The 27,826-nt window shown below is 38.9% G+C and overlaps 1 long non-coding RNA gene across 2 annotated transcripts; it reads right to left on the minus strand.

The window, feature by feature from the left end:
• Positions 1 to 683: 683 nt before the first annotated feature.
• Positions 684 to 27,595, minus strand: LOC109386249 (uncharacterized). 2 transcript variants are annotated; one of them, XR_002124763.1, is made up of 3 exons: positions 27,349 to 27,595; positions 2,912 to 3,020; positions 684 to 1,574 (listed from the first exon to the last, which is right to left on the minus strand). It is a non-coding gene; the product is annotated as an uncharacterized LOC109386249 (long non-coding RNA). The 2 variants fall into 2 exon arrangements; XR_002124764.1 differs by lacking the exons at positions 684 to 1,574; positions 2,912 to 3,020 and adding exons at positions 21,431 to 21,800; positions 24,580 to 24,676.
• Between the last annotated feature and the right edge of the window lie 231 nt (positions 27,596 to 27,826).

Raw genomic sequence — 27,826 nt, forward strand, 5'->3', positions numbered from 1 at the left:
TGTCCCCAAGTTCAGTTATTCCTGGTATTCTCCCAAGATGCTCCTCGAAATGCTCTACAACCAGTTATTCAAGCTCTTCAGATACATTAAAATGCTTGAATGTTTTCAGAGTCAAAGAAAAAAACCTATTTTAAAGCATTAGGCTATTTCTGAGCAAAGTGATTATTTCTGATTACATTCCCAAAGGAGATAACTGGTAACCTATGACATTGCAAGGTGCCAAATGTTTTACATGAACCTGCTTGGAAATTCCTATGAAATAGAAGTTGAATCTTAATTTAAAGAAGCATACCAGAAAGAAAAAAAAAACTTTTGCAAAATTATGTTTTATAAACAGGTCTTTATTATTGAGATTAAGACAATTAAAAACTGCAAAGTGTTTATAGAAGTGAAACAAACTTTCTGACACGGTTTAACCTCAACGGCTTGGAAATTGACACAGACCTTTTCCATATAGGACACGAAGGCACCTGGTCACAGTTGCACATGGATTTCTTTCCTTGCTTTTTTTCTGTGCAATCCCACCTTCTCCAGGGAGCTCCTCTCAGAAATGATGCAGCAAAAAATATTTGCAATAGTCAGGTCTCAAGTTCAATTCTCAGAAGCTTCCCTTCCTAGAACCTAGGGCCATCTAAGCAAAATCTCACTTTGTTACCAAGTGGGGTTTTTTTTTCCTTTTTTTTTTGGTATCAGACTGTTCCATGAAGTGGTTCCAATCTGTAGGCCATAGATGCAAAAGTGATTGGTATAACATGATTAAATGTAGCAGTTTAAAATGTACATACCAAAGCAATATTTGAAATATGAGTGTGTGTCTAGTTATTAGCAACATATTTTTAAAGCTTGAACACTTATTTTTTTGCCCTGCTCCTAAAACCCCAGCTAATTTTCAATATACTCCGGTGAGCTGCTGGTATTAGGCTGCTCCATGTGGCCCGCTCCATAGGAAGAGGGCTGTGGAAACAGGACCCGTGTGTCATCTGTGGGGATGCTGGTGATCTCTTTGGGCCCTCTAGAGGAAGTGTTCTCCCTCCTCTAGCCTAACCAGAAAAGGATTCATCTTTCTGAGGGCCTGTGAGATGACAACCCTCCTCCTGTCCCCCAAAATCTTCCGAAGTGATGGAAAAATGGTCATCTTCCTCTGCTCAGGACCTCCCCTTTTCTTATTTACTGGGCTTCGAACAGACATAAGCTCTATCTATACCCTGTGTCCCTGTGTCCACCCATCTGGATAAAGAGAGAAAGAGAAGAAGAGAGAGGGAGAGGGAGAAAATCAACTATAATGCCACCCTGGAATTTAAAGATGAGATTTTAATAAGACTAATAGAAAGGGTAAACAAAACAGACATCCCCTTCCCTCAAGAAGTATATTAATACTGTGGTGCCTGCAACTCAACCCCCTTAGAACATGACTCTGAGGAAACTAGTTTTATTTGGGAATTCAAGACTTTGACCAATAGGTAAAACATTGAAGTTTGGACGGTAATGAGGCTTTCCGGTATCATGCAAATCATACAGCATGAGAATGGTAATCTGTGTGCATCTGAATGAATCTTCTCTTCTATCATGTAGCACTGTAAAAAAAAATAATCCAGTGTGAAAAACAATATCAATCTAAGAGGTATGACCCGTGTCCATTAATGGGACTCTATCGCAGATGCCATTATTCTGTTTTTCCTCAGCAATGCTCCCTGAGCTTCATGTTTGTTTGTTTTAAAGCTAGCTTATAACTATAGACTTCTTTCAGGAGAGAGATTCTCCTTCTTTAGTACATGAGCTCCATTCAGAACTGCTCTTTTTATAGGCAGGGTTTCAGCTGTTAGGCAACTTCCCCTTATATCTGTGGTCATTCCAAGCGCCTCACAGTTAAGCAGTAGCAACTGATGGCTACTTGTCATTCAGCCACTTCATCAAAATGCCAGGGGTACGGCTGCCTCTTGCTAAATCCTAGATTTGTTTCCTTCCTTCCACCCTCCTCCTTTCTCTCTGCGTTAATTTTGATTTTCTACACATTTTACAGATGTTTGTATAACATACTGTAGTTTCTTTACTATATTTTTCTTTACTGTATTCTTTACTGTATTTTTCTTAGTAGGTATTTAGATAAAATCTATGTTTCTTTTTTAAACTGACACCATTTGCCTATAAATAGTGGACTCTTTTAAATAATTAGATGTAAAGGTTAAATCAATAACATTAACACTAGCTAATTCTGAGCAGAGACCTAAAACCTCTTCAAGTCCTTAAACTTAACTTCCTAGAATTTAATTGCCCTTTAACCCTTCCCACTAAGGCTCATGTCAGAATGATAAGTGTTCAGGCATAGAGCTCAAGACCACCAAATTTTATTTTATACACCATAGACTTTAAATTAGCAAAATTATCATAGGTTCCTTTAAAAAAATTTTTTAAATAGTAAAACAAGACAAAAATAGTGTTGACATTTACTTGGTGAGGAGAGGAAAGTTCTGGAAACCAAGTAGTTTAATAGTGGACATAATCAAAGCCAACTTAATGGTGATGGTCCCTGTGTAGTCACACAGGATCCTGCGCTCAAAAGGACTCCACACTTGGTTCAGTGCTCTGCTATCACCTTCTTGAAATTCTTAACAATTTTTCAACAAGGAACCGTGCCTTTTTCTTTTGCACTGGGCCCCACAATTTATGTAGCCAGCCCTGGTGATAATTCCCTTTGTACCCTACAAATAGGGTGACGATATATCACCGATTTGCTCTGGCTAATCATGGGTTAATGCCTGTTGTCTGTGGTACTTACTTCATGACATCCTCCCAGAAATATTCTAGTTTGGATCATAAAATACACAGTTGCCCAAAAAAATGAATAAATGAATAAAAACTGAAAACCAGTAGTTCAAATGGAATTTATAGTTGAGGAGGACCTTGTAAATACCTTTCTGTCGATGTAAAAATATATGTCTTTAGTTGCCAAACTGTTTTGGTCCCTTGATATAAACTCCATAAGAGACCGACTCTTCAGAACTAGAAATTAGCAGGATATTCTGCAGAGAGGACAAAAGGAGAAAGAAGTTTACATTTGTGCATGGTAAACTAAAGAGATACAGCAAATTTTATCTTCTTGCTAAGTACTGAAGGAACTTTATTTTTTTTTATTCCTCTACCTCTCTCCATTTCTTCCCATCATATTGAAGAACAAATTCCAAAGCACATCTTCCTATCATCACCTATTATCTTCTTTCCCCTTACTCCCTTGCATTGCCTTCATTGGAAATAAAGTACTTTCAGATTAATTAGAGTGAAGAGAAGTAGTTGATAGAGATCACTGAGAATTTTGTAACCAAATTTCATTTTTCCTATTTTAGAAAGATTTTTATTAAAAACATAGCTAACATAAAACATTATATTAGTTTCAGGGGTACACCATAGTTATTCAACATTTTTATATTGAGAGAAGTGATCACCATAGGCCCAACAACCATCTGACTCTGTACCATGTTATCACAATATTATTGACTATATTTCCTATGCTGTATATTACATCCCCATGACTTATTTGTTTTATGCCTGGAAATTTGGACCTCTTATTCCCCTTCTCCTTTCACCCCCTTTTTAAATTTATCAATTACAGTTGACATTCAATATTATTTTATATTAATTTCAGGTGTACAGCATAGTGGTTACACATTTATACAATTTAAGAAGTGATCCCCTGACTAGTCTAGTACCCACCTGGCACTATACATAGTTATTACCATATTATTGACTATATTCCCTATGCTTTACTTTACATCCCCATGAGTATTTTGTAACTACCAATTTGTACTTTATAATCCCTTCACTTTTTTCACCCTGCCTCCCAACACCCTCCCATCTATCATTCCAACAAATCTAGTACCCACCTGACACCATATGTAGTTATTACAATATTATTGACTACATTCTTTATGCTATGCCTACATCCCCTTGACTACTTTGTAACAACCAATTTGTGCTTGTTAATCCATGCCCCTTCTTTCACCCACACCCCCAACCCCTCCTCCCATTTGGCAACCGTTAAAATGTTTTCTGTTTCTATGAGTTTGTTCCTATTTGTTTGTTAATTTTATTCTTAGATTCCACATATAAGAAAAATCACATTGCATCTGTCTGACGTATACCACTCAGCACAATACCTTCCAGGTCCATCCATGCTACCACAGATGGCAAGAACCCATTCCCTTCCATGGCTGAGCAATAGTCCATTGTATATACTCTTTTTTTTTTTAATTAAAGTTTATTGGGGTGACAATTGTTAGTAAAGTTACATAGGTTTCAGGTGTTCAATTCTGTAATACATCATCTATATATCCCATTGTGTGTTCACCACCCAGAGTCATTTCTCCTTCCATCACCGTATATTTGATCCCTTTTACCTTCATCTACCACCCTTCTTCCCCCTTACCCTCTGGTACCTACTCTTTATCCATTCTTCCATGTATAGACTCCCAGACTGCCTCCACATCTTGGCCATTGTAAATAGTACCGCAATGAACATATGGATGCACATGTCCCCATGAAGCAGCATTTTGGGATTACTGGGTTATTCCTGTATCTTGTTATAACCTTTGTTTTAAATTCTATTTTGTCTGGTATAAGTATTGCTATCCCAGCTTTCTTTGTTTTGTTTTTCATTTCCATTTTCTTGAAATATCTTTATCCATCCCTTTAGTTTCTGTCTGTGTGTGCCTCTCAATCTGACGTGAGTCTCTTATGGGCTGCATATGTAAGGGTTTTGTTTTTGTATCCATTCAGCTCTCTTGTGTCTTTTGTTTGGAACATTTAATCCATTTATATTGAAAGTAATTGTTGATAGATATGTTGTAGCTATGGCCATTTGATTATTTATAATTTTGATTTTTTTTCCATCTTATAGAAGTCCTTCTAACATTCCGTGTAATACTAGTTCGGTGGTGATGAACTCCTTTAGCTTTTTCTTGTCTGGAAAGCTCTTTATCTGTCCTTTAATTTTAAATGATAGCCTTGCCAGGTAGAGTAATCTGGTTGTAGTTCCTTTCTTTTCATTGTGTTGAATATTTTGGGCCAATCCCTTCCAGTCTGCAAAATTTCTTTTGAGAAATCAGCTGACAGTCTCATGGGAGCTTCCTTATAAATTAATAGTTGACTTTCTCTTGCTGCTTTTAGGACTCTCTTTGTCTTCAACCTTTGCCATTTTAATTACATTGTGTCTAGATGTGGGCTTGTTTGGGCTCATCATGTTTGGGACTCTCTGCTCTTCCTAGGCATGTATGTCTATTTCCTTCTCCAGGTTAGGAAAGTTTTCAGTCATTATTTCTTCAAATAGATTCTCAATTCCTTGCTTTCTCTGGTATCCCTATGATGCGAATGTTGTTACACTTGATGTTGTCCCAGAGATCTAGCCTCACTTTTTTGTATTCTTTTTTCTTTTTGCATTTCTGCTGATTGTTCTTTTTCTTTTCTTTTCTTTCTTCTTCTTCTTTTTTTTTTTTTTGGTCTGCTACGTTGTCTTCCAAATTACTCCAGTAGTTTTCCAAGAATGAGTGCAATGCAGGAGGGTCTGCCTGCTCTCAGAAAAAGTGCCTCCAGCTGTGCGCAAGTTGGCTCAGGTGGCATCCCAGCTGAGTCAGCAGAGTGGCGCAGTGGAGCTCCTCAGGCCAATCAGATTCAGATTTGGCCTGTGGGGGGTGGGCTCAACACAGGAAAGATGGCCTCTGCCTGCCAGCTGCACAGGAGACAGACCCCTCTCTGGGAAAATGCTTACTATCCTCCCCCTGAAGCCACGCACCTCAGCCTGCCTACCTCCCATATGTCTCTGAGGTCCCCGGAGTCACCGTCCCTCCGTTGGAGCTCAAGGTGAGTGCCTGTGAGCAAATGAGTCTGTGCAGGGGCCGTTTAAGAGGATGTCTGGGTTTCCTTCAGCCTTCCTTCCCACCCAAACAGTCGGAATCACCGCTGTTTTTCACAGCCATATGTGGTGGGGGCTCCTCTTCCCAGCATCAGTATTCTGGGCTGGGGACCCTGGTGTGGGGGCTGGAGTCCCTTCTTCTTCCTGGGGGAACGTCTGTGGCTGAGATATCCCTCCTGATTCTCAACCACCACATGGAGGTTTGGGGTACATTCCGTGTCTCTGCCCCCTCCCAGTCTCAACGTGGCTTCTTCTTTATATTTTTTATTATAGGACTTCTGTTTGGCTAGGCTTCAGCTGGTTCTCCAGGTTGATTGTTCTATAATTTTGCTGTGATTTTAATGTGTTCACGGAAAGACCCAGGCACAATGTTTATCTACTCCACCATCTTGGATCTCTCCTACCAAATTGCATTTTTCTTAAGAGACAGATTTCTGCTGATAAAAAGAAAGATAAGTAAATAAATGAAAACAGGATATTGAAATGATATCTCCCATATCTTCCATGCTTACTGCAGCATTATTCATAATACCCAACATGTGGAAACAATCTAAGTGTCCATTAACCACCAATGAATAGATGAAGAAGGTGTGATTATATCACACACACACACACACACATACACAGAGGGTGCCATAAAAACGTATACACATTTTAAGAAAGGAAAAAACTGTATTAAAATTGTACTACTCAATATATACTGATGACAAAAGATGAATACAAGTCACGTTTGACTTCTGCAATTATAAGATATACTCAAAGTAGTTACCATCAATGTAATTTTAATACAGTTTCTTAAAATGTGTATATATTTTTGTGGCACCGTGTGTGTGTATGTGTGTGTGTGTGTGTGTGTGTGTGTGTGTGTAATTATTATTATTCATCCACAAAAAATGACAAAATGCTGCCATTTGCAACAACATGGATGGACTTTGAGGGCATTATGCTAAGTGAAATAAGTCAGAGAAAGACAAATACTATATAATATCACTTATATGTGGAATCTAAAAAAGCCAAAGTCATAAAAAGAAAATAGAATGGTGGTTCCCAGGGGCCAGGACGCTGGGGGAATTGGGAAGATGCTGTTTAAGTGTACAAATTTGCAACAGGTAGATATAAGTCCTGGAGATCTAACGCACAGTATAGTGATTATAGTCAACAATACTATATTGTAAACTTCAAAGTTACTAAGAAACTATGTCTTAATTGTTCTCACCACAAAAAAGAAATGATAATTGTGTGTGTGACATGATAGAGGAGTTAGCTAACACTGTGGTGGTAATATTGCAATATATAAATGTATGAAATCAACACATGTACACTTTAAACCTACACAGTGTTATATGTCGATTATACCTCAATTTTTCAAAAAGAAAAATTTTAAAAAGAAAGTTAAATTCTTGAGATATATTCAGGAAACATTTGGATCAATAACAAACAATAAAGGAAGATTCATATATATTTTATCCTTCAGAATCTCCATTCCACCATGTAAAATGAAATGAATACTTCCATACATTGCTAGGGACAAGGTATGAAACAATTGTCAAAATACTAAAACATTAAAATTCCCATACCTCTGACCCAGTTGTTTACTACATCCCTCAAACATAATCCCAAATATGGGGAAATGCTACATACAAAAATGTTCATCACAGTAGTACCTTAATTAGTGAGTAATTAGACAGCACATATATGTTTCACAGTAGGGAAGTGGTCAGGTAAATTATAATATATACTGTATATTTAATAATACAATTTTCTGTCCCCTTTTTTTTCAGTTAATATTATCACACAAGCCTTTTCCCATGTAATGCAAAGATCATAAAATGCATTTAGTGACCGCATTGTATTTTCCTAATTGTCTACACCAAGGATGTATACAATTTTATATTTGGAAATAAAACCTTTAAAAAAAGATGAAATACCCTGTAAATGGCTTCCTATTCAAATAAAAAGCTAGCCTTGCTCTAAAATGTAAGAATGATGAACACTTACTTTTTTGTAGTTATCCAAGGACATGTTGGTTCAAACTATAGGGACTGTTCCAATATTTGTTAGAAATATTGGGAGTACATTATTTCATTCTACTCTTTGTTAAGAAATCAGAATGTTACAGAGCCAGTTCTATGACTAAAGTTGTTTCTAGGTTGACTAAATCTGAGTGATCATTTTCTGTATAGATAGTCTTTGATATACTCTATATCACATTTGAGAACCATGTCAAAAATGCAATGATGCAACCCAGTTAGTTGCTAGCCGAGAATGAGTCCTTGTGATGTTTTTTGTCCTCTTTTGTTTTCTTCCAGGCTCTGCCTACATCTAACTAAATTTTACATGTAAATTTTATACTCAAAGGTGAATAGAGGCCAAAGAATAAAGTCTGACATATACATATTTCCACTGGAGGAAATCCATGAACTCCATCCTATGGTCCTTGCTCTAGCAAAGCACATACGAACCTCAGTGGGAATTCTGCCAAGAGCAAGATGGTGAATCCGGGCTCTGTGGTGTCAAATCTGATTAGTTCTGTCTGCCTTTGCCTGGCTGAGTGTTTACACAGGATGACACTCTTTTATTGTGTTGAACCACTTGCAGTTCAATATATTTTTATCTTCATAGACAGCTAGATATGCAAGATGTGGTACAATTGCCTTTTATGGAGGTGGTAAATTTAATTTTATAGCATATATGTAATATGCATGTTTGTAGAAAACATATTGATCAGACCAGCTTCCTTTCCTGCTCTTAATATGCAGAGAGAATGCAACATTTTTTAATATTAAAATATGTTGTCTCACGGAAACAAAATGAAAAAAAAATTAATGACATTCTGAGTTTAAAACTGGTCCTTAAAGTATCTTTAGTAACTTATAACAGTATTTTCATACAGGAGCTTATGCTCAGGATGTGTCCTCCCAAAATAGCAACCAGTCAAATCAATGAACAGAAGTGAATGGCTGGGCAATTTGTTTTGGTGAACGATCCAGTTTGTTCTACTAAAAATTTTCACTCTAGAAGTGCCCTGCTTTTGCAGATCAGTTTCCTCATAAGCAGACCTGGGACAGGGATTTGCAAGCAGGTGGTTTACTGGGAATTGCTCTCCAGTACAAAATGTGTAAGGGAGTAAAGGAAATCAGAGAGAGAGAGTTGAAGTGTAATTAGATTGCCGCAGAGGCCTTAGTAATCCCACTAGAGCTCTGAATCTGGGATGGCCCTTTATAGGTGACCCACATTGACTCAAGAGGACCAGGTCTCTGTAGCCCTGCATTGACCAGACATTGGATGGGAGCTGCCCCCAGGGAGAAGATACTACTTGGGGCAAGGCAGTTACCTTTGGCAGAACACAGCCCTGAATTGAACTCAGATGTGAGTCATCAGAAGGCAATAGTGAGGAAGGAGTGTCCTGGTCCTGAAGGGCAGATCTGGGCAGCACACCCCAGCATCCACTTACAGTCAACCTCTCACCACTTAGATATTCCTGCTTCGAATAGTAAGTTCACCACATATGAGAGTAGCTTTTGCAGAATTCTAATTTTTTTTTTCCTGAAGAAACTGACAAGAGGAAGCTTAGTGAGATGAACGACAGCCCTGCTACAGCTAGTCTCATGGCCTCTCATCTCTCTCTTCTGTAGTCCAGTCTAGATTTCCCTCACCCAATGATAACCCTATACTGGTTACTGGTTTATCAGAGGAGATAGGGGAAAGAGTCACCCAGATCAGACCCCCATCATTTTTTTTCTTTTTTCTTTTTATGGCAAGAAAAATTGCAAGTAGAATTTATTGCAAGTTGTGCTATAAATTCATTCCTTCTCATCACTGTCATTTGTGAATGTTGAAACAGAGTTCCAGAGAGCAATTTCCAGGCTCTCAGCCTCATGTAGAAAAGTACTGGCTCAGTTATGTAGCCCGCACATGCAAGCACATATATAACCAGTTGACCATCCGCTGTAACCAGTTAGCCATCAGCCACTATTCTGTATGCTATATAACTGCCGTGGCTACGTTAGCAAGGGTGGATCTTAATGGATTCTACTTCCTTTGTCTCCACCAGCAACCATGAAGACTGTGGTGCAGGAAGCCCCCTTGTTGGGGTATTGGCGGATGTTTGCTTCCCGTGTCTCCACGGGACGCCCTCGAGAATATAATGGTCTGAACCACCTATCCATGGTTCCATTGTTGTTCCTTTTCGGCCTCACTATATCCTACAGTCACCTGCTGGGAGCTGAGCCCCTGCATGACAGTGAATATATTTTCAGCATATGAATACTGATGTAGTTTTTTTTTTCAGTATTATTGGAATATAATTGACATACATCACTGTATAGGTTTCAAGTGTATAGCATACACTTTGACTTACATATATTGTGAAATAATTACCACAATAAGTTTAGTTAACATCCATTATCTCATACAGATACAATTTTTTTTAATGGGGAAAAAAATCCTTGTGATGAAAACTCTTAGGATTTACTCTCTTAAATTCATATATATATATTCATATATATCACATAGCAGTGGGAATTATAGTCATCATGTTGTACATTATATCCCTAGTACTTATTTACCTTATGACTAGAAGTTTGGACCATTTTACCATCTTCCTCCAATTCCCCCTCCCACAACACCCACCTCTGATAACCACAAATCTGATCTCTTTTTCTATGACTTGGTTTGGTTTATTTTGTTTGTTTGTTTGTTTAGATTCCATTTATAAGTGATATTATACAGCATTTGTCTTTATTTAACTTATTTCTCTTAGCATAATGCCCTCAGTGTCCATCCATGTTGTCACAAATGGCAGGATTTTCTCATTTTTATGGCTGAATAATATTCCATTGTGTATATGTACCACAGATTCTTTATCATTCATCTGGTGATGCACACTTAGGTAGTTTCCTTGTCTCGGCTATTGTAAATAATGCTGCTATGAACAGGAGGTGCAGATATCTTTTTGAGTTAGTGTTTTTGTTTCCTTTGGCACATCCCCATCTTCAAGCTCCTGATCACTATACCCTTTACAGGATGTGTCTGGTGTACCTGTCCATTTACCATCAACATTGGACAGGAAAGTACCAAACGGAGTGCTAAATATATGTTTCCTGTCCTCACTGTGTAATAGCAAGCCGCCCCCTTCCTCCTAATGATCAGGGTCAATTATTCCTGCCTGGATAGTGACTCTTCTTTATCTGCTGTTCTCCTGGCACAGGAAGTGTGACGTGACCAGGTGGCCATCATAGCTTAAAGTTTAATGGGACTCTTACTATGTACTGCAGTGGAAGTGTTCCCCTTTGTGAACCAGGTCCTTGAGACTGGCAGAGTTGTAAGGACAAATTCCCAAGTGGGTCACTGGGACTGATGGTAAAATGAAAAAGTCCCCTGTTACTTCTACCCTAGATTTCTAGGCCTGTGGATTCTACCTTTTGAGTGCTTGGCATAATAAAATGGTCATTGATTAGGTTATATATTGCATGATGTAGGATGGTGACCCATCCTTTTAGGGTGTCATCTTCAAGCTGATGCCTTAGACACACCTTGGACAAATCAGCTTTATTGCTTTTTGAGCCGGCAGATTCTTGATGGCATTGTATGTGATAGGGCCAATGAATCCCATGGCTATGTGTCCACTACACGTAACCCTGATCCTATGCAGTATGATGTGAAATCCTGTGTCAGAATATCAAATACTCTGTAGGCCTTCAGATAGTGGCACTGATTGTAAGTGAATTCCTCCCTAGTCAAGCCACTGATGAGATCAGAGCCCTGGTCGACATGGGCAGTGCAGCCTGGTGAGACATTGAAGCAGAGAACCTAGTTAACCCATGGGCAAACTGTTGACCTATAGAAGCTAAATAATAAATGTGTGTTATTTTAGGCCACTAAATTTGTGGTAAATTGAAATGCATCTCAGAGAACAGATACAGGCCCTGTGGACCAAAAAAAAAAAAAAAAAGCATATCAAATCTGGAACATTGTTGATCACAATCATGATGACTCGTTGCTCTCCTAGTGTTGAAGGGATCCATTGTAATCAACTTGCTAACAAGTAGTTTGTTGATCTTCTCAAGAAATGGCACTATATTTTAGGCTTAGTATTGGTCTCTGTTGCTTACAGATTTAACATTTGGCAGTAGTAGTTGCTATATCAGCCTGGGTGACTGTAGTTCCATGCTGCTGGGTTCATGCATAGTTCCCATCCCTGGCACCATGGCTATTCTCTGCCCATTTGGGTGGACAGTAACAGACTGGCTGATGTCCACTGTCTTGTTAGTCCATCTATTTGGTCATTTAGTACATTTTCCATGGTGGATGTTCTCTGGTGAGTATATGATATGAAAAAGTCTTCACATTCTGTGACCATACTTATATGTCCTTATAAATGCCTCTTTCCTAAAACTTCTTGAGCCCACCAATCTTTCTCCTTCCAGGACCTTGACCAAACAAAACATTCAGGCATTTGTCCATGCGTCCATATGTATTCTAACCTAGGGCCTCTTCTCTTTCTGTACAATGTCAGTGCCCAGTTATACCATTTAAAGCTATGACCATGGAGAGGATTTCTCTTTATTATGGGCTTTCAGGGCAACCCCCGAGTGGGGCTCTAGTGCAGCAACAGTCTACTTTTAGCATGCACTCAACACATTGAGCTGTGAACCAAACATGTCCTCTTTCTTCTTGATCAGTCAATTAAAAGGGTCCCTCCCATGTAGCCTTCTGTGTAAGCTAAGAGAAAGGCACTAATGGTTACAGTGATGGATTCATGGGACTGTGGTTCACTCCACCTCAAGGAGCTTGATTATGCCTTCTGGCCCTGCCAGTTTCTGACCAGAAATGTAATATTTCCATATTACAGTGAGTCATTTGGGGCCTTAGATCATGATGGGCATTTCTGGCCACTTGGTCATATGGCATCCTATGGCCAGTGTCCAGCTCAATAAAATGCCAGGAAACATTTTTCAAATGGTGTGAGATTTTCTGCTGCAGAGCATATGGCCTTTCTTTAGAACTCATGGGTTTAATGTTCTAATTCTCCTATCGCGATTTGCCATAAACTCTATACAACATGTTTTCCCACCACTTATAACCCTAATACCAGAAACTCTGCCAGGTCATATGGCTTAAGCAGAAGGGCTGGTTGTGCTGCAGCCTGGATCTGCTGTCGAGCCTTTTCCTGCTCAGGGCCCTACTCATATCTGGACATCTTCAGTGTAACTTATAAATGGGTTGGAGCAGGATGCATAAGTGTGGAATATGCTACCTCCAGAACCTAAAGGGACCTACCAGAGATTGTGAGATATGTGAGATATAATAAATTTCTATTCGTTTTAAAGGAAATGTCCTGGGACAGGCCGAGTGGCACGATGGTTAAGAACTGGCTTGGGATGCCAGAGGGCCCCAGTTCGGATCCCACATATGAGGGCCAGTGACACTGCCCTCTACAGCTGAAATGCTGAACAACAGCTCAACCTGGAGCTGGGCTGCTGTGAGTCGCCGGCGGCGGTGTAGGCTGCAGCCCCTGTGGCAGTGGGTTGCCATGGGCTACCATGTGTAGCCAGCAGCCAGCATGAGCGGCCAGCAGCCGCAGTGAGCGGCCGTCCAGAAGCCGGCAACTGATCTGCCTCGCCGGGGAAGAGCGCAATGATGGTGCCAACTTGGGCCAGTGAAGCAACGTCCTCCACAACTAGACTGAAGAACAAAAGGACAGCAACTTGTCTGTTCCCCTTCCCCCAATTCCCTAGCACTGTTCCCATGCCCCCAATTCCCCAACAAAAATCTTAAAAAAAAAAAAAATGTATAAAGGAAATGTCCTGACATTCGCCCAGACCATTGAATCCCTAAAACCTTTTCTGACATGGTAGACCCCTAAATCCTCACAAAGTATTTATCTCCTACCTTCTGGAGCACATGTGTCTGCACATGTGTCTTTTCAAGGTTTCCGACATACTTGCCACCTCCTGTTTATCTGGTTTGTTTAACACAATCATAGATGTAGTGGACTGATATGATGCTCTGCCTCATGTTCTGACAGTCCAGACCTGTTTGGACTATATTATGACATAGGACTAGAGGGTTGACATGGCCCTGGGAAAAAATTGCAAAGGTACATTGTTGCATTGCTGTCCAGTCTACATGAATGCAAACTGCTCTATTGCATCTTCCTGATAGATAAATTAAATAAATAAATAAATAAATAAATAAGCACATTTACCAGATTAAAGGCTATATACCATGTACATGTACTTCGGGGCAGATAAACCTGATCTAGCAAAATACCACATTTGGTACAGTGCTGCAATTGCTTCTACTTAGTTGAGTTTGTAGTAGTCCAATGTCATCCTCCAAAATTAGTCTGGTATTTGTAAGGACCAGAATGCTGAATTAAATAAGGGTATAATGGAGACTACCAGCCCTTGTCTTCGAGGTCTTTAATGGTGGTTCTAAGTTTTGCTCTTCACCCTGGTATATTATATTTTTATTTGTTTTTGGAGGAAAGGCAGTTTCAGAGGCTTCCATTTGGCTTCCCCTGCTATGATGGGTTTAATCCGACAGACCAAGGAACAAATGTGGAGGTTCTACAAAATAGCAAGAAATGTCCATTCCAAATATATATTCCGGGACTGGGAAAGTGGCAACTGAGTTGGTTAGTAGACCCAGTGGAACCATTTTGAATTGATATTAGAGCCAGCACTTTATTTCCTGGCCCTAGATACCCTCATATTAAGGGGATCATAAAAAATGCTTTGGGTCTAGATTAGCAGCCATCAAAATATCTAGGTATTCCCCTTCCTCAGTGAACAGCCACCCATAAGTCCATTTGGGAAAGGACAAAGAATCATTACTGTATGTACTTTTGATGGTGCTGCAGGGCCCTGCCTCAGGAATTTGGGGTCTAAAAACTGGCTCAGGTTTAGAAACGGGGCAAAGGATCATGACTTATTTTTATTGGAGGAGTTGCTCTCAGAATTATGACCATCTATTCCTGAATTTCTTTTATTTTATAGATTGAGCAGTGTCCTTGTCAACTCCCCGTTTATCCCGCCCTTAGAGATTTGGGTTCTGGTAACCATCTCCCATAGCTCTCTGCAGGTGAGAACTCCCTGGCTGCTACTCCAAATATGTCACTCATTATGATAATTGCACATATCTTGCTGCTGATGATAAAATACCACCACCTGGCCTCTATTATTTCTGTATCTTGTCATCCCTATTATTTTCAAGGCAACTATTTCTCTGACAGCATCTCCTACCATGAGCCCTGGCTTAGAGTGGACAAATACTGAGCATTTTAATGACACTATTATCCCTCTCACGGACACTTATTTTGGTAGACAGAGTTTCATCTAGGCCCTCCCATTGACACATTCAGGTGGTAGGTTTTTGATTCATGTACATCTACTGTAGAATTTCAACATCTCTGGGTCTTTTGATCCCTTCTTCTACCATCAATGGCCCTTTCTACTTCACTTGGTGGGGTCATCACTTTCTTTCAACTTCAAAGTGCCATTATAGTAGCATATTAGCACCTTGCCTTGGAGGCTTTGACAGTCTTATATCCTTCTCACAGACTACTGTCCCCATATCAGTGCATTCTCGCCTTTCTAACTTTATGTTCTGCCCCCTTAATTCAGCACCTTCAGGATCCAGTTTCCTTAGGTACTCTCCTGGGCTTCACAGGTAAATGTTGGTTAGATCTTGTAGCTCTTCAGGCCTAACACTTCCCCAGCTAAAATATGCTTTGACTTAATCCTTGTTATTGTTTTGGTAACCAGGAGGGGAGATTGGAGTAGATTTTGAGGGAAGGGCACATGTTGTCTTACAGGTCAGAGGTCTCTGCATTTCTTCAAGGAAGGGAGGAGGCTTAGCTTTCAACGGGGAGGTGTGGGCCACCTCTGCAGGCTCGGTGAGCCAGGGAAACCTGGCTATTCAAGATTTTGAAGCGTATTGACCCTGGGCCCCCTCCTTCCCAATCAGAGCCTACACATTGGCAAGGGCAACGTGGAGTTAAAAATGTAAACTTGCCTAGAGGTCATCTATTTCCATGATTAAGTCCTGAGTCAGATCCTCAACTTTTTCACTTTCCAGCTGCAGGAGTTGGGAATCTCTTTATATGCTGCCAAGGGGACCCTCTGGCTTTTATACCTCACCTTAATTTAGTGATTAATCACCCTCAGCCTTTCATGTCTTCTTCAATGCATGGATAGCTTGCAGCGACAGCTAATTCTATAGTCCTTTAATTACTATTTACCTCTAAACTCTCAAACGCGTGGGATATTATACCTTGCAATGCATTCTCTTGTGCTGATATCCCATCACAGTTCAAGATCAGTGCGTTTTAACAATTGTACCACTGCTGCATCTCAAGGATATTGATACCCTACTTACCACCAGTGATAGACTCCTAATTAGCAGCCAACCAACAAATAATTTAACTCCAAAATCCCATTTTAGAGCCTACCACCTAGGACTAGCCCCGATATTAACTATCATAGGCTGAGTTTTCTGTAAAACAGACACTGAGCTTGAGATTTGTGTGTAAGTGGTTTATTAGGGAAGGCGCTTGGATATGATATGTGTTAGGAAGTGAAACAGGCAGGGCTTGTCAGGGAGAAATGTTGAATTGCAATGCAGTCACAACAGAGGCCTCAGCCAATCTCATGGGGAACTCTGAAGCCAGGATGCCCCATCAGAGCTATCTCCAACGGAAGCGTGGTTTGATCATTGAATCCAGGCTGGACCTGGGAAAGGGTTGCAACTTTGGGGAAGACAGCTCCCTTTGGCTGAGGGCAATTCCTAGGGAAGCACTCAGCAGTAAGCCAACTCTAGCCCCTGGGGAACAAGTGCCTCCAGCCCACTAAGAATCTGGCATATCCACCATATCCACTACATGCATCAGCACCAGGTAAAGGAGGCAAAGGAACAGTAGGAAATCAACTCTGGGTTAACTGTTCTAATGTTGGAGAATTTCAGCTCAGCATAATACAAAGCAGCAATGATTCCAAACCCTACTCAGACCTCCAACTTCAGAAAGTGATGCAAGACCCATCGTTAAAGACAGAGCACACGCATCTGAACTCATCCTTGCCCATCCTTGGTGCAACATCCTGTCCTTTCTAGCCACCTCTGCCGGGCAAAACAATTGGGAGCACTGAGATCCCAGTCAAGTGACCACAACAATGGCTTGTCACTTACAAATAATCAGGTCAACTACTTTGCATTCATCTACATATCTGTTGTTTTAGCACCTTCATTTACCCTATAAAAAAACTTCACTCAGCACAGCAAGTGGAATTTTAAAAACAAAACATTTAGAATAAATCATGAAGCACTAATAGGTAAGGGCAAAAGATATGAAAATACCTCGCATAACACATGCTCCATAAGAAATACAGTCACGTTTCTCTGTAATAAACTCTTACTAATCAGTTCTGAGCTTTATAAAACAATAGGAGTGGAATGGCAATGCTGTCATTTGTATATTCTCCCTCAGTTCTCTAATGGAAAGCTTCTTTTTTTCTCTGCCAAGTCATTCCTGACAATGTTAATGATTCACTATAAAGCAGTTTCTGGGCTATGATTTGTGACATTCAGACTGGTTAGATGGGAGGGCTCGGCAGGTTTCTGGGGAGTGTTTTGGATGCAGAAATGCCTTGAAGATAGCACTTTATTATATTTAGGACAAGTATGACATCCCACTTCAAGGAAGAGGCCTCTATACATATTGAGAAGGGATTTCTATGGTTTAAGTGGGTAGGAGAAGGTGGGTTTAAAAGAATGCCTCTGTGTGTTTTTTTGAGGCGACATAAAGATAGAAAGCAGAGAAATGGAGGCAGGAGGCAGGAGGATTATGGATAATGGAAGAATTTTGCCTGAGGGTATATGCCTGCTTTGCCTATTCCTGTATAACTAGAATATTTATAATTCAAATACTTATCTTTAATAATTAAAAACCAAGGAATATTAAAGACAAAAGGTAGAGAATATTATGTACACATGTGTAGGCATCATGCATTAAATCCCCACCCTTGCAAAATACAGCAAGAGGTAGATTTAAAAAGAGGTTAAAAAGTGAATATTTTAAAATGTCTTGAAAACGGAATTTCTAATTCACTCCAGCTCTGCCAGGAGTGATACCCTTACTTCTGATTCCTACACACACCATCAGTCATGAGGAGAGATACTAAAAATATCCAGTGTGGTGGTTTGACATCAGCACATCAACAATTAAAAATTGGATACAAATATTTCAGGGTTTCAAAAACATAAGATTTTTCCTCCAGCTTTATGAAAACATTGGATTTGCACAGGAAAAGGAAAAGTCGCTTTCAATTGTTTTCACAGACTATTTAGTTGCACAGTCTATGTAAACTACTAGTTACAATGGAATGTAATAGTCTACCACCGCCAGGAACTCTCTCTGATCTTCTGCCTCTTCTCAGACAGCAAAGAAACAAAGAAAAACAGCCCTTACTGTGGATCGAGAAGTGTGTTTGAAAAGAGAAAGAGACCTCAACTGTGCCCCCCGGTATTATAAAGCTGTCAATTATAACCATGATTACAATGAAAATACTATAAAATAAAATAATTATTTATTTAGAGGAGAAAAAAAGGCCAGCTGCATTTAAAGGAAAAAAAACAGAAAGTATAACCAAAAATATATGGTTCCATTTCAACCTAACGATTCTAAAGTTAATGAAAAATAATACAAATGAATGGAGCTCAATTGTTTGTATGACAGTAGCAGGGAAGCAGAGTGCTAAGCAGCCAAAATATGAACAAATTAAGATACTGAGTAAAATGGTCAGGTGTCATTGTTTTTGAAGATTATGGCCTCCGTGGCAACGAGTTTATGAATAATAGTTTCAACTCATGTCTAGATCAGAGGTGTTAATATTTACACCTTTGCTAATTATGGCAAGGAAGAGATTAATGAAAAATTAAATGTCCCTATCTTTTTACCTCCCCATCACACCAAGTAATTCCTGGTTGAACATTAACTCAACCTGACACTAATATGCTGGGGGTGGGGAAGTAAGGAGGGGGACCCACAGGTCCTTTTATGCATAAAAAGAATGGTGATAATCAATGGCTAGGCATTGATGATAGCTAGCAATAAAACTAAACGTCACATTTAAGACTCATTTTGTAAAATTACTCATTTTTAGAACTAGGACTAGGTCTTGGCTGCTGTAATACTTGATGTACTAATGGTCTTAGGTAGAGCATCCTTTGTTCAACTGACATGTTGCTGCTCCTGTGCTATGAAAAATGACAAGGTACCCTGGACCAATAGCATCATCATCAAACCCACTATTTGCCAAAAGATAGTGTCTGTGAAGTCCCAGCTGGGATTAACAGATCAGGAGAAAACAATGATTTACTAAATATTTGATTTGGGTGAAATGGGATCATTAAAAATCCCCTTCTTTAAATAGATTTTGTAATTTGAAAGGAATTCTAATTTCCCAACAATTAATGTATGTTGTTCTGCCTGAAGGTGGAGAGTTTGAATGTAAACTCCTCAAGTTTCAGATCCCCCCCCCCCCATCTACAAGATTTTGAAACTTGGCAATTGTTGGTACTCTCTGATACCTCTCTTGTGTTCGATTTGTTTGTAGGCTCACAGAGAGGGGTCCTTATCTACTTCCACTCTTGCTGTTTGTCTTACATCCTTATTAGCTTTCCACAAAGTGCAATCATAATTAAATTCTAAAGCAAAGAATGAAGTCACCCGAATCATCATCTAACTAACTGCAAATGATGATGGTAGGAATGACAATGTTACTCAGCCCTTCTTTAATTCCAGTTCGGCAGCATTTAGCTCTCTGACCTCCTGCTGTTGTCAGTGCCACAGGCTGCTTAAATGCTGTGCAAAAGCATTTCTGTTTTATTTGTTCTAAATTTACTGGTTATTAATTTCACAGTGTGACCTCCTAGTCTCCTATTAGTTGGCAGATTTCACTATAGCCTTCAAAGAGCTAAAGATTTCCATCAAGCTCCTTTCTATTTCTCTGTCTTTGCTAGTCGTCTTCCATTATGTGTAAAATGTCCTGTGTCTTTAACCATACTTGCTCCCCTTTTCTGAGATTCATGTTATATCAGTAGCCATAGTACTTGGAAATTGATTTCATTTTTTAATTTGAATAAAGATTAGCATTTTCTCAACCCTTTTCTCATTTTCTCACAAATCTCAATAGAAACTGTGTTTTGTTGCAAAGGTTGTATAGTAAATTGTTTTAATGTTGTTGAGTAATTTAAAGCACTTTCTTGGTATGTTTTCCTCATTCTCACAAAGGGACCTTTGTTACAGTAAAAACAGAAAGACAGTGGCCGTGTAAATACACGTAGCCTCGGGGTCATTGTAACTTCCCCAGTCTTCCTCTTGAAGTCAAGAACCTTCCACTCCTGGACTAGATCTTAGCACTTAGAGGGAAAACAGTTAATTTATTGCTGCTCTAGTCAACATCAGAACTTGGTGGAATTTTGGGCTATTGGATCAGGAAATTTATATCTCAATTCAGGGTCTTAATAGTTTTCTGTATTTGAATGTATTCATCCATATACTGGACTTGCTTTGAGGAATTCCAGGCTCTGGAGATTTTGTGGCACCTGGATTCTTTTTGAGCAACTGTACTTATCTTCCAAAAAAGCCATCTCTACTCCAGCTAGGAGCACTGGGGCAGCAACCCGCAGTACTGTAAGCCCAATCCTAAAAAGCATACCATTCCCAGTGGATTTCCAAAACCTCAACTCCATTGTATTTACCTCTCCACTTCCATCCACAAAGGCTATGGGGAATTTGCAGGAGAGCTATTTCATAAGAATGGTGAAAACTAGAAACAGATAAGAGGTTGCAGAAAAGGATGAGTAAAGGTGGTTACAAATCAGATATTCAAAATTTTAAATATAGCAAATAGGAGCATCAAGGCAAAACTTTATCAAGCTAGAGAAAGCTTTTCTTTTTAGAATATCATGGGAGTTGGGACAGAATTCAGGAGGGAAGCTTGAAGGCACTAAAAGACTAGAGGATACCTGAGGGACCAAGTTCCCACAGCCCATGAGTGGACACCTGAGACTTTTTTCCGGAAGAGAAGACTTTTGCTCCAACAACGTCCCCTAAGATTTCTTGGAACTTTGCACTCTGAAACTTTTTTTTTAATTGTTTTAATTAAATTGATTGGGGTGACATTGGTTAGTAAAATTACATAGGTTTCAAGTGTACATTTCTCTAATACATCATCTATATATCACATATGTGCTCACCACCTAGAGTCAGTCCTCCTTCCATCACCATATATTTGACCCTCTTTACCCTCTTCTACCACCCTCCCTCCCCTCCCCACTTACTCTCTGCACTCTGAAACTTGATATATAACATTGATAGCAATGAATTTTACATTAAAATATTTCTTTCAGATATTCTTATTTTACAAATTAAACAGGCACATGCCATGTACTCCACGTACATATAGGCCATTCATATCTCAAGAAGCAGGTGAAATAATATGAAGGTATCAATGACCCCTACAAAGCATGTGCTTCAGATAGTGGATCAGCAAAGTCATCTTCTTGTAAAAAGATTCCATGTAAGTGGTTTTGATTTTCCAAACTCATTTATATCTCTTATGTCATGTTATTCTCACTATGTCATAGAGTTAGGTTGCTATTTTACACCAAGTTTCTGTGAAGTTGGATAGGAGGGAAGATGGCCTGGAGGTGACTAAGGCAAGATCACTAAGGCACTAAGTGATTCCTTATCTTGAGGGCTTTATTCCAAGTAGCATAATTTTATATTAAGCAAATAAATATGGCTCAAATATGCCATCTTCTTTCCAAAACATACCACGAAGACTACTTAATAAAGATTGCTCTAAGCAGTTCCTTCAAGTTCCCAGGATTTCTGTGGGAAACAAATAAAAATGAATAGAGACATTGGTAAGATTCTGTCACATTAGAATTATTCTCAAATTGACTGATGCACTGTAAATAATAAGCAACTATTAGGAGTGCATCATTAAACTGGGGACAATGGGGTTCTGTAGGGATAGTGTTGAGACCAGTGCTAAATGAAATGTTCAAATTAATGCCCTGATGGAAAAAGTAAGTAGCTGTGAGCATACCAAAATAGAATTGCAAGCACAATGGAAGATCTTAGGTGGAAAAATTTAAATGGAATGAGATTTAATTTAGATAAATCTATAATAACTTGCTGATAGAAAAGTAATTCCTATCTAAGTAATAACAAGCAAAATTCTTCTAAGAGAACAGTAGAGTAGAAAAAGGATTGAGTGTAATGATTAATATTTTCTGAGAATTAACAATGAACAAATCATTAGGGAAAGGTTTTAAGTTAAAATCAGGTCTAGCATTTTTAAACGAACTGTAAATTTTAGTTCCAAACTATTACTGTCTTATGCTCACTAGTTTGATCAAATAAATCATTGCCTGAGTATCCCCCTCTATGACCTCAAATCATCTGATCAGTAGTTCCACTTTTATTTGATGCCTGCAGTTCAGAAACAAATGATCCCAAAGGTTGATAAGATCAACTCTTTCGAAAGTCCAAACAAACCCGGTGCACTTAAATCCCTCTCCTTCAAAACAGAGAGAAAGAGCAGTAAACTGGTTCCAAGGAGAGGAATCTGCTTTCAGCTCTGGTAGCATCAATCACAAATAAATGGCAGATGCAAGATTGTAAACTTGGAAGCAGTGGGTATTGCTTTGTTGTTGTTGTTGTTTAATATTTTAATACACACAGTTCACAGAAGATGCTCAATAATTGTGAGACAGTCAAATCAAAATTAAGAAAATCTGATCTGATTATTTGGCAATTTTGACAAGAAACGGAAATGAAACTTTAGCAGCATGCTATGAAGACCTGTGCCAGCAAACCCATTTCATTCCTCCTTGTACATCAAGCTATTTACCGGTTATTATGCCAGCATGGCCTCCGTTTCTACTCAGGGTAGAGACACAAATGTGAAAATGAGCTAACATGACAGGAGTTAGAGCTGGCAGTAAATTTATAAATTGTTAGCTTATTCTTAAGAATGACCCACTTGCCACATTTCGGGTTATTTTACTGTGTAGCAAATATGATCATGTATACCAGCGAGTTTTGTTTTTAAGTCTTTCTCTCCTTTCTATGCATTAAATAAAAATATATTAAGTACTACAACTGCATGACTAAGTGAAAACTCCCCAAAATAAGGAAGAGCTGTGTCTCTCAGTCAGGTTTGCAGTGAGCAATTCTGAAGCCTGCAGAAGGGGGATTAGACACCGCAGGGCAGAGAGCTTTAATCAGGGAAGAATCGAATCCAAAGAGTGAACTGTCATGGAACAAAGTGTAAGAATTTCTAGCTGCTTGTTTCAGGTTTTCATTTTTGAAAATTTAGACAATGAAAAATTCAAAATATTTACATTTCTACATAATGCATTCCTGTAAATTAATCATAAATAGTTTTATGCAGTGTGCAAAGCTCCAAAAAGCATTGGGGTGGAAATGTATCATTTGAAATTTTTATGAAAAATTATAGATACTGACAATTAATGTAATAACTGCCCATAGTACTCTCCCATGCAAACCATCTTTCTGATGTCAGTGAACTAAATTTACTGTCATCTAATTTCCCAGAGTTTTTCTCTGGGATGGCAACAAATGACTTTAATTTTAAGGAGCTGAATATGGTATAGTATTGACATTGTTTTGATGACTTTGGCTCACTGCACTGAAACTGGACTCTTGGACAATCTTCATTGACCCAGTTCAGCCCAAATTCTTGGTACCTCAAGTGTCATTAATAATTATTCCTGGATCGCGCTCCTGGATATCAAGCCATTGGAATGCCTGGATTAAACTTTTCCATCCAGAGTTCTAAACTGATTAAACCCATTATAATTTTGTGTAGATGCCTCTAAGTGAGCAAAAGGAAATCTTACAGAAAAATGCTTATACAATAGGTTTTTTAAAAACTATTTCCTTCTCTAAATTCCATTGAGATGTCAGAAATGTACCCTGCTGTGGAAGTATGTAACATTTACTTCAAGGTAAATATTTTGGCTTGGCTGCTTGCTTGTTTTTGAGGACACTTAGTACACCTTTAGGTAATAAACATTAGGTGCCAATTCCATCTCAGACACCATTTGAGAGGATGCTTTGAGGATGGCACCTCAAGTTGAAACAGGTATATCATATCCTGCCTGCATTGTACCTTCACCCCACATACAGTAGGCTCTTCACATGGAAGGCAACAGAAACCTTTAAAGAAACAATAATCACAGGATCCAAGTACCTGTGGACTACAAACTCCCTTTATTTAAACTTTTCTCACCCGTTTGTAAGTTCAGTTATTGAAAGTGGTTTGCATTGTGGGGCTCACCTATGATTGTATTTACTTATGTATCATTTACATTAAGTTCCTTCTACCACTTCACAGAACAGTATGACATGAGAGCCTTTGATGGCACTTGAAGCTAATTCCAAAAAGAAAGAGAATGCTGTAACGAGGTCATCAAACAATATTTGAAAGCAACTCTACCACAATATGAAAAACGCAATTTCAAGATATGCTCCAATGAAAGCCACATTAGGAAATAGTAGTGTAGAGTGTGGGCAGAGGTGATATAATTCACATCTACTGTGTATAAATGCAAAATAAAAACACAGGAGATACACTCACTTGTAGGGTTACATCTATCCCCTCAAAGTGTTGTGAGCTCCTTTACGCCCAAGATGACGCTGAGCAGATAGATAGACCTGTACAGCCCAATCGGTCTCTGGATGTAAAAGTCACAGAAAAATTAAACTGAGTCAGCATATAAATATGATAACAAACACCTGGAAAGCATGTATTCCTGGATCCTAAGAAATCTAGTTGACAGTTTAAAAAAATCATTATGTGGCTCCCAAATGTTTCATGTTCAATTCAGGGACACATATGAAAAGAATTCAAGAAACATGAATCAGAACTATTGCTTCACACTGCCGTGATGAGCAAGATGCATATTTCTAAAACCTTCTTAAATAAGTAAAACAGAGAATTGCTTCTTGCAAACCTGCATCGTGTGTCTTACATTGTAGTGACTGACTACAGGTCTCGGACTTGGTAGGTGGTGTTTCCTCAGAGTAGGAAGTATTTGTACTCTCAAGGAAACTGTCTCTGCAATGGCATTCAGTGTGACGGTGAATTTTTTTTCATGATCCATCTATCTGAACTTTCTGAGGGTGACTCCATAGCCCTATTTCTTTAGCCTCATTCTCTGTCAGATTATGAGCAGCCCAGACAGGTCTGCCGAAGTCATAAAATCAAGCAGTAAGAATGTAATGCATCATAGATATTTCTTTATATATTACAGGCATTTGAAGATTCATTAACTAAGATGATCATGTCCGAGTCAGGCCCTCAATAAATGTTCTTTATTTCCTTTACATCTTCCCATATATCTCTCTCTCTCTCTCTCTCTCTCTCTCTCTCTCTCTCTCTCTCTCTCTCTCTCTCTCTCTCTCTTTCTTTCTCTCTCTCTCTCTTTTTCTCACATCATCTTGTTTCTACATCACATTGTAGGAGGCAGACTAATCTCTTGGATGGCAATGAATGTGGTCATCAGCCTTAGTAGTGGGATTTAGGATGCATAATATCATATCTGTCTGGGCTCTACTTTCTCTAGGTACAAAACGGAAAGCTCACTGTCTGACCCACTGTTTTGCAAAGGGAAGTTGCAAGAATTGATAACATAAAAGACAAGCTGTCCTTCTACATATTTGTTAGGGTTTTGTAACATTTAAATATTTCATATATGCTTCCCCGGAACCCACCATAATGGCTGTGAAGCTATAGAGTACAATCCAAGGGTGAGTTTACATCTTATAATACCTGATGCATATACAATTTGGGAAGCTGTATGTAAGAAAAAATTGCCAATGCTAACTTAGGTCCAAAAGTGAACATTTCTGTAAGATAAGAAAGAAATCATGACAAGTTACAATGACTAAAGGCTGGCAAGCACCACAAACATCACAAAACCCAGAGAAATAATATAATATTTCTACTCATTAACTGACTAACACCTCTAAATACTTTTTGGCTGCATACTTCTTAATATGACGATAATGTTATAATGGACAGAAGAGAAAAAAATTATACTTTCATATAGCATAGTTATCAAATATCATTTTTTATTATAAATAAATTAGAAAACCTGCAGTCCACTTTTCTGTGTCTATGGCAGTTTTGACGTGTTACGTCACCTGAAACTAGCAGACTCTGTCAGGATAGGCATGTTGGATAGGCTCAAACAAAATCCCACTCATTAGGATGTGTAAACAGGTGACTTCACATGGTCAAACTCCTTGTTTAAAGTCCTGTTACAGCCTTGTATCTAAAAACACAGGAATTCTTAAATTCTATTTTGTAGGATTCACATCAAAAAAATTGGTGTGCCTTATTATACTATATATAATTGTATAAGCTGCTTAATCAAGTATATTCCACTTTGACTGGATTTTGGTATCTGAATTCTCTGCTTACAATTTGACATATCTAGAGATTAGAAGGATATCCCACAAACTAGTTCTGGTTCTTTACATTTAAAGTCTTTCTTTTTTTTTTTCCTCCACAACCTACATCCTTCTAGCACCATAGGACAGGTTAATATAACAGTTTGACCACTGGCGCTGCACCTTCAGTCAAGACTCCAGGTGAGCTGGTGGAGTGGGCAGTAAGAGCACTTAGGGTAGCCATGTTTACCCTGGGAGGGCTAGAAACAAATTTCACTATATGTTAAAGCAAGCATGAGACACATACAAACCCACTAAACCCAGACCAAAGGTATCATCAACTGAACTGTCCCTTTAGCCAGATCCCCCAAAATGCCAATCCCACACTGCCTGACATGAAGGAAGGGGTGACTTGGGGGAAGTGAGAATGGAAACAGAGCAGCCATAACTGATTATGGTTAAAATGGCTTAAACTGGCAAATTTTCCAAATGCATATAACCATGGAAACACCTTACTTGAGCATCTCCATGGGAGGGGTCCATACAAGTGTGGGACCCGGAGTGTAAAGTTTCATGAACTTCATGGTGAATCTGCTTCCAGTACAGATTTGGGGTCAGACACACTAAGGTTTCAATCCCTTCTTAGTTGTATGGCGTTCACTAAGTCCCTGAGGCAATCTAAGTGTGTGTCCTCATCTGGAAAAGGGATATAATGAAACTTACCTTATATGATTGCTGTGATGAAAATCTATGCGTGTAAATTGCATATTCTAAGCACTCAGCAATTGGTAACTATGTTTATTAATAGATTAAAAGTTCAGGATTTGTCGCCCCTTATTTTTAAAAACCCCGAACACTCTGCACTATTATTTAAAATAAACCTTTGGCTTCTAACACCTACCATCCTACATCTCTTCATTTACTTTATTCTCCTATCCAAGAACACACTTACCCTTCTCTTGTTTTCTAATTCAGAGCCTGTGTATGTATCCTTCCAGCAGAGATCTCACCCCTTCTTTCAAGGTTTTCAGATGTTTCAGTATCTGTTGCTGAGTCCATCCTCTGAAAGTCTGTAGCAGCACTGCCCAATAAAAATATAAGGTCGGCCACATTTGTCATTTAAAGTGTTCTATAGGCACGTTTAAAAAAACTAAAAAGAATTAAACCCAAGTGAAATTAATTTTACCTAATATATGCAAAGCATTGCTTCAACATGTAATCAGCATTTTTTTAATTATTAGTGAGGCATTTTACATTCCCTTTGTCATACTATGTCTTCAAAATTCAGTGTATATTTTGCACTTATAGCACTTTGAGTTCACAATAACCACATTTCAAGTGCCCAGTAGCTACATGTGTCTAGTGGCTCCCATTTTGGCTAGCACAAGTCTATAGCATGACTAGTTTGTACCATACTGTTTAATATATAT

The sequence above is a fragment of the Hipposideros armiger genome, unplaced genomic scaffold (assembly GCF_001890085.2).
Source record: "Hipposideros armiger isolate ML-2016 unplaced genomic scaffold, ASM189008v1 scaffold_130, whole genome shotgun sequence".
Lineage (NCBI taxonomy): Eukaryota > Metazoa > Chordata > Mammalia > Chiroptera > Hipposideridae > Hipposideros > Hipposideros armiger.